We start from the raw sequence: 7,611 nt of genomic DNA on the forward strand, positions 1-7,611 counted from the left end.
TGGCTGTAGACAATGGATCGTGTGGTGTGTCCGGGATGGAAGCTGGAGGCATGTAAGTAAGTATAGCGGTCAGTGGGTTTCCGGTATAGGGTGGTATTTATGTGACCATCGTTTATTAGCACAGTAGTGTCTAGGAAATGGACCGCTTGTGTGGATTGGTCTAGGCTGAGGTTGATGGTGGGATGGAAATTGTTAAAATCTCGGTGGAATTCCTCGAGGGCTTCTTTTCCATGAGTCCAGATGATGAAGATGTCATCAATGTAGCGCAAGTAGAGTAGGGGTGTTAGGGAACGAGTTAAGGAAGCGTTGTTCTAAGTCAGCCATAAAGATGTTGGCATACTGAGGGGCCATGCGGGTACCCATAGCAGTGCCACTGACTTGAAGATATATATTGTCCCCAAATGTGAAATAGTTGTGGGTGAGGACAAAGTCACAAAGTTCAGCCACCAGGTTAGCCGTGATATTATCGGGGATACTGTTCCTGATGGCTTGTAGTCCATCTTCGTGTGGAATGTTAGTGTAGAGGGCTTCCACATCCATAGTGGCCAGAATGGTGTTTTCTGGAAGATCACTGATGGATTGTAGTTTCCTCAGGAAGTCAGTGGTGTCTCGAAGATAGCTGGGAGTGCTGGTGGCATAGGGCCTGAGGAGAGAGTCCACATAGCCAGACAATCCTGCTGTTAAAGTACCAATGCTTGAGATGATGGGGCGTCCAGGATTTCCAGGTTTATGGATCTTGGGTAGCAAATAGAATACACCTGGTCGGGGTTCCAGGCATGTGTCTGTATAGATCTGTTCCTGTGCTTTCTCAGGAGTTTTTGAGCAGATGGTGTAGTTTCTTTTGGTAATCATCAGTGGGATCAGAGGGTAATGGCTTGTAGAATGTGGAGTTAGAGAGTTGCCTGGCAGCCTCTTGTTCATATTCGACCTATTCATGATGACAACAGCACCTCCTTTGTCAGCCTGTTTGATTATGATGTCAGAGTTGTTCTTGAGGCTGTTGATGGCATTGTGTTCAGCACGGCTTAGGTTATGGGGCAAGTGATGTTGCTTTTCCACAATTTCAGCCCGTGCACGGTGACGGAAGCAATCTATGTAGAAGTCTAGTCTGTTGTTTCGACCCTCTGGAGGAGTCCATGCAGAATCCTTTTTATTATAGCGGTGGTAGGAAGGATTCTGTGGGTTAGTATGTAGTTCAGAGGTGTGTTGGAAGTATTCTTTGAGTCGGAGACGGCGAAAGTAGGATTCTAGGTCACCGCAAAACTGTATCATATTCGTGGATCTGGAAGGACAAAAGGAGAGTCCCCGAGATAGGATAGATTCTTCTGCTGGGCTAAGAGAATAGCTGGAAAGATTAACAATATTGTTGGGTGGGTTAAGGGAGCTATTGTTGTGGCTCCTTGTGCCATGTAGCAGTTTAGACAGTTTAGTGTCCTTTTTCTTTTGTAGAGAAGCAAAGTTTTTGTTGTAAATGGCTTGTCTAGTTTTTGTAAAGTTTGTCCATGAGGAAGTTTGTGTAGAAGGTTGGTTTTTCATCAGAATATCTAGTTTAGAGAGTTCAGTCTTAATCTTCCCCTGTTTGCTGTATAGGATGTTGATCAGGTGGTTTCGCAGTTTCTTTGAGAGTGTGTGGCACAATCTGTCAGCATAGTCTGTGTGGTATGTAGATTGTAATGGATTTTTTACCTTTAGTCCTTTTGGTATGATGTCCATCTGTTTGCATTTGGAAAGGAAGATGATGTCAGTCTGTATCTGTACGAGTTTTTTCATGAAGTTGATGGATTTCCACTCCATACGGCTAAATGCAGTGCCTTGCATAATGAGCTCCCAACTGAGCTACTTTGGCAGAGGAGGAGAGGTGCTGGGCTCCAGCCTGGGACTCTGCCTCCCTCCTGCCTAGCCCTGACTGTGAAGCCTGGCCCTGGCCCTCCTTCCTCTAAATGCCATGTGGACAAGAGGAAGAGTGTGGCAGCTACAGGGACCAAAGTTGTGGGCATCAGGTGAAGAGGCAAGAAGCAACCATATGATCAATCCACAGGAATCTCTAGCCAGACTGTTAAGTTCTAGGACCCCAACCTATAGCCGCCAGCCCATTGAACCAGCCGGACCAAAGACTTATCTCCAGTGGGGATCAGTCACCCAGCAGGAGGGAAAAACCTCACTCTGTACCTGAGAGAAGGTAGCCAAACACATTGAGCTCCAGTGCTTTGTAGCAAAGCAATGTATCGCCACGAGGTCCCACTGAGATTTGAACTCAGATTCCAGGATTCAAAGTCCTGAGTGCGGCCCATTACACCATGGGACCTGCTGCTATTTCATTTTCTAGACCCCTGTGACTCTCAGCTGGCTGGTTTGCACTCAACTTATTGCTTCCCACCATCAGCTTCCTCTCACAGGAGACTCTCTCCTCCTTCAGTGACCGTGGTCCTGCACTACTGGATCCACGGGTCCTGCCCTGAGTCCCTGCATCCCCCTGCTTTGTCTCCATTCCCTGCAGGCTGCAAAAATGTCAGGGGAGTCTGCTCCTCCCGTCCCTCGGTGCTCCCGCTCATATCAGCCAGCTGCAGCCTCATCTCCTGGAACTCGGGCAGCTGTTGCTTGATCTGATCGTACAGTCACACGCTGACTGGCTCCCCTGCCTGGATGGTTTTGTGGAAATCCCACAGGTGACACTGCAGGACTTGGCACTGTTGGTTTCTTTAATGTTGTGATGTTTCCCCAGCCACCGGAACAAAGCCGCCAACTCCTCCCTCACCGACTCCCACCAATCCCCCTGGTTGCCGTAGGACCCTCTCATGCTTTCCCGTTCTGCCAGCACCGCCAGGCCTCGTCCCCCTGCTCCTTTATCTTGCAAGCTCTGGATGTTCAGCTTCCAATATCCTCTGTCGTGCGTCAGGGAATTGCCCACATTGAGCACACGGTGAGAGCTGCGTGATCCGAACTGTCCATTGGCGCCACCCTGCCCTGGGCTGTCGACGTGCTCTCCTTCACGGAAATCCGGTCACTGCGACTCCTGGCCTGTCCCCACAGAAAGGTATATCCCCTCTGCGGCTGGTGTGAGCTCAGGTCAGAGGAATAGGAGGCTACTGCCCACCCTCCACTGGTTCACTGTGCAGAAACACGTCCTCTAAGCCGACCTTGCTACAGACCTGCACCAGGTAGTGCTCATCGTAGAAGAGTTTCCTCTGATGGTCGGGAAAACAGGACCAGCAGTCCTCAGGCCGGTGCAACAATTGAAATCCCCCCCAACACCAAACACCGTGCGGTCTAGAAGAAGGGAGCCAGTTCCTTCATAGAACTTTCCTTTTACGCCTTAACTGGGGACCATACACACTAATATAGCCTAACCAGTGCCATGGAGCACAAAGCCACCTGGTCCGAGCTCCACCACCTTCTGTACTCGCACTGCAAATGTGAAGAACAAGACTCCAACCCCATCGTTCTTCCCTGGCCTGGAGGACCAGAGAGATGGGCCCTTCCCCCAATCACCCTCTGCCCATCAAGCTACCCTAGAGTTCTTAATGTGCATTTCCTGAACACCCACCATGGCCAAGCCCAGCTGCTCCAAGACACTGAACATCAAGTGCCTCCTCCTGAGCCCCCAACTCCCTTCCACCTGGCCACTTTCACACATGCCCCTTCCCTGGCACTGCCCTCCCTCTAGCTGCACAGAAGAGTTTCCATCCTCTATACCTGCCTGTCACTGCCCAGCACCCCCTCTAGCACTCTCTTCCTTCCATATTGGGTCCACCAATAACTCACTTAGGAGAGACAGCTCCTGTCCCTCATTGTTAAATGTCAGGCCCAGCAGCCCACAGTATCTTTTCCTGCTGCAGAGCCCAAGCTCAGGGACTACTGTGCTCCCAGAGAACAAGCCACCACTGGGCGAAGAGGGATGAAAGGGCCTGCCAAAGCCTGGGATTGAACCAGGGACCTTTAGATCTTCAGTCTAACGCTCTCCCAACTGAGCTACTTTGGCAGCTGTTTAGCAGTATTTTGGCCTGTTGCTTCTCTGTCTGGGATGTTGTTGTCAGCAGTTGCACACAAAAAGGACAGGAAAATGAATGGCTGCTCCACACCCCCACCGGAGGAACCCGGCGCCCTTAGGGTGGGGTTCTTCTCTAAAGATGGCTGGCAGAAAGGTGGTGCTCAGCTCTGTCAGCGACCTACCCAGTTGCCTCACTGCCAGGGAATGCAGATGTTTCTGTAAGGCCATTAAATGGGGTATTTGGCTTCTGAGTGAATGTGAGGAATGTGAAATCCTGACAGGGAATTTCCATCCTTCTTTCCACTGCTTTTCAGCGCCCAGGTGGCCTAATGGATAAGGCATTGGCTTCCTAAGCCAGAGATTGTAGGTTCAAGTCCCATCTGGGGTAGAAAACTCCTTTCTTCTTGTATATTGCAACAAAGCCTTGGTGTTATTTTCCCCAAGGAAGCTGGGAGACGTTTGAACCCAAAGTACTGGATCTTGGGAGCAATCCCCCAGAAACAGCATCTTCCACTTGACAAATCCTTTCTAGACCCATCAGTAGCAAACACTTAATACTAGTGTTTGTCTGAGAATAGAAGGAAGGGGAGTGTTTACTCCCACACCTCAGTGAGTGACACAGACAGAAAGAGCAAGGCTGTCCTGAAAGAGAATGGATCTGTCTGGAGACAAAGCAGAACCTGAGAATGAGCAACAGTGTGAAAAGAAGAACTTCAAATGTGTGTTAGGTGTTAGATAGGTTGGTCTGACAAATTTCAAGAAAATACCAATGCTCGTAGACTAATGCGGACACTGGCTGCTTCTGATCTGTTACTGAGAATTCATTGAGAAATATTTTCCTTAACTATGTTATGGAATATTGGGTGGGCTATGAAGGTACCATTCCTCCTGCTTTCGCCCTTCGAGACAACACGGCTACATGGCATGCAGCCAGTGCTCATCTTCCAGTCAACTGCTAGAAGACAACACAGACAGGGATGGCAGCAGGGCAGACTGGAGCTCCGGAGATGGTGGGACCAGGTCTCATCAACGGGGAGGTGGCCACCCCACCATGCACAAGGCTGAGCCAGCAAGTGTGGTGTGTGCTTCACCATGCCCCTACTCACTGCACGTGGTGGTGGAGGGCAGTTACTGAGTTTGGTTCGTCTGGCAAATTTAGGGCTTGGCTACACTTGCAGAGGTAGAGCACTGGGAGTTAAACCACAGCAAGGAAACCGCTGCCGTGTGTTCACACTGACAGCTGCAAGCGCACTGGAGTGGCCACATTAGCAGCTCTGGCAATGCCACAGAGAGCAGTGCAGTGTGTTAGCTATCCCAGTGTGCAAGTGGCTGCAACGTGCTTTTCAAATGGGGGATGGGGATGGAGTGTGACAGGGAGTGTGTTGTGTGTACGTGGGGGGAGTGACAGTGTGTTTGGGGGGCTGAGAGTGTGTCAGCATGCTGTCTTCTGTGTTCGGACAGCAGCAGACCCCCCTCTCTCACACACATTCACAACAGCAGCATTCCACACTAATGGTTGCTTTGTCCCGGAGCAGATAAGCAGCCGGCTGTCAGAAACAGAGCTTTGAAAGGGGATATCCGCATGCCTGCAGCCGATTTCAAAACAATGACCAGAGTGGGCACTTGACTTCAGGGGATTATGGGACATTTCCTGATGCCAAACATAGTTCAGTGATGCAACACGTCATCCACACTGATGCCCGGGTATTTCAGCAGGGCTCAGCGAGCTTTATGCTTCTCATGGAGGTGGATTACCAGGAGCGCTCCAGCTGCAGAGCCCAGGTGCTCCATGTGCCTTGCGAGTGTGGACACCTCAGGAGTTAGGGCACCCAGGGCTGCTTTAATGGGCTCTAACTTGCAAGTGTAGCCAAGCCCCTAGACTATGTCACTTGTGTGACTTACTTGTGCTATTGTAATAAATACAATAGAAGTGCAATGGTCAGAAATTGCGCCAGCAGAGAAGTATATTGCAGGGAAACTGTAAGGAAATTAAGAGTTTAAATTATCCTCCACAAGTCCCGCGTCCCACTAAAATGAATCCAACCCACAGGGCACGTGGGCAGAAGTATCGGTGTCAGGATGCTACATTGTTAGCACAGTAAATGAAGCTGCAAAATAAATGATGTTTAAATGACCTCACTCTGTTGTTTACAATCCTGTGTTAAGAGGTAATAGATACAGATGGACACCAGGCAGGGTTGTTTGGAGGATGAAGCCTTTATGCTTCCATCCCCCACCACTGTCAAGTTTTAGCCAATTAGGACAAGTCAGCAAATAAGAACAACCTCAGGTCTCAGTAACTGCTGCAGGTAGCAAAGTCCTACAGGGAGCAGTTTCTGGCACTACATCCCACTACTGATCAGCACAGGAGTTTTGACCTGTGCCGGTTCACCCCTCCTTAGGCAACCTGGAGATCCTAAGCTTGCCCAGGATCACCATATTGATGCCAAACTTAGTGCAGACACCCAATTGGCACAGGCCCCTGCAGCCCAGAACTCCTGAGCTCAAGCGATCCGCCGGCCTCAGCCTCCCCAGGCGCTGGGATCACAGGCACCAGCCACAGGGCCTGGCTGGTTACAGGGTCTCCCGCTTCCAACTTCAGGCTCAGCCTGGGAGCTCTGCGCTCTGAGCAGGTGGAAGTGGAGCCTGGAGCTGAGTTGATGCGCTGAGGGTTATTTGCTCTGTGCGCTTCACATGGAGGTGAAAACACGGGGCACAGATCTTTGAGCACAACCCTCGTCCTGAGGAATGGGTCAGTGGGGGGGCTGCATAAAGAGAGACCGGCTCTCCCTGGCGGGGCTGCAGCGGCTCTTCACAGGGGCAGTCCCACTGCCAATTGGTACCAGAGTTTTGAAAGCCTCCTTTCCTGGGCTGGCTCCTCTCTCCCTAGGGGGAACTGGCGGCCCCAAACTTCCCAGAAACCAGCATAGCGAGGCCAACCTGAGCACAGACACCTGCTCAGCACCCCGGGGTGCAGCCCTGAACTCCGGCAATCAGCTACGCTCAGCTGCCCACCCAACAAGCGTTACACGCAGGAGCCTTCGTGCCCCACGTGTTCAGCTCCCTCCCAGCGCCAGCTTTAAACTCCGCTGCTCCGTTCTAAGCTTTGGCCACACGGGGGCAGCCCGGAGCTCAGCCAACGCCTCCCGTTGCTGGTTGCGTTTCCCGCTCCTCATGGCAGGTTCACACCCCACAGGCAGATCTCTGAATCGGAGCCGAACCGTTCCCCAAATCCAGCGCTTTAGCAGCAGCTTTGCTAGGAAAGCGCTGACGCCCCCAAGTAACGTAAGAGCCAGAGCGCTGTGTCCAGGATCTTCTATTGGGCCCCTCACCGTGGTGTCTGTCAGGCGCAAGGAGAAACCAGGGAAATGTTTTCATGGCGTTTCAGGGCAGAAGGGGCCATTAGCTCAGCTAGTCTGACCCCCGAATAACACAGAATTACACCATGACACATATTGATCCCACAGACCTTAGATAGATCAAAGCGTTTCAGCCTCAGGAAGGAGGCTAAACTGGGTACCAGAGGCAGCGAACAAGGGGCCCCCAAGGCAATGGCAGGGAGCTGACGAGGTGAAATATGCCCAGATGATCCCAGCAGGCGACCCACCCCCATGCTGCAGAGC

At 51.3% G+C, this 7,611-nt stretch overlaps 2 non-coding genes across 2 annotated transcripts; both read right to left on the reverse strand.

The window, feature by feature from the left end:
- Positions 1 to 2,233: 2,233 nt before the first annotated feature.
- On the reverse strand, positions 2,234 to 2,305 carry TRNAQ-UUG. The gene has a single exon. It is a non-coding gene; the product is annotated as a tRNA-Gln (tRNA).
- A 1,601-nt stretch (positions 2,306 to 3,906) lies between these two features.
- Positions 3,907 to 3,979, reverse strand: TRNAF-GAA. Its single transcript has one exon. It is a non-coding gene; the product is annotated as a tRNA-Phe (tRNA).
- Positions 3,980 to 7,611: the final 3,632 nt, after the last annotated feature.

Source organism: Mauremys reevesii, linkage group 12 (assembly GCF_016161935.1).
Source record: "Mauremys reevesii isolate NIE-2019 linkage group 12, ASM1616193v1, whole genome shotgun sequence".
NCBI lineage: Eukaryota > Metazoa > Chordata > Testudines > Geoemydidae > Mauremys > Mauremys reevesii.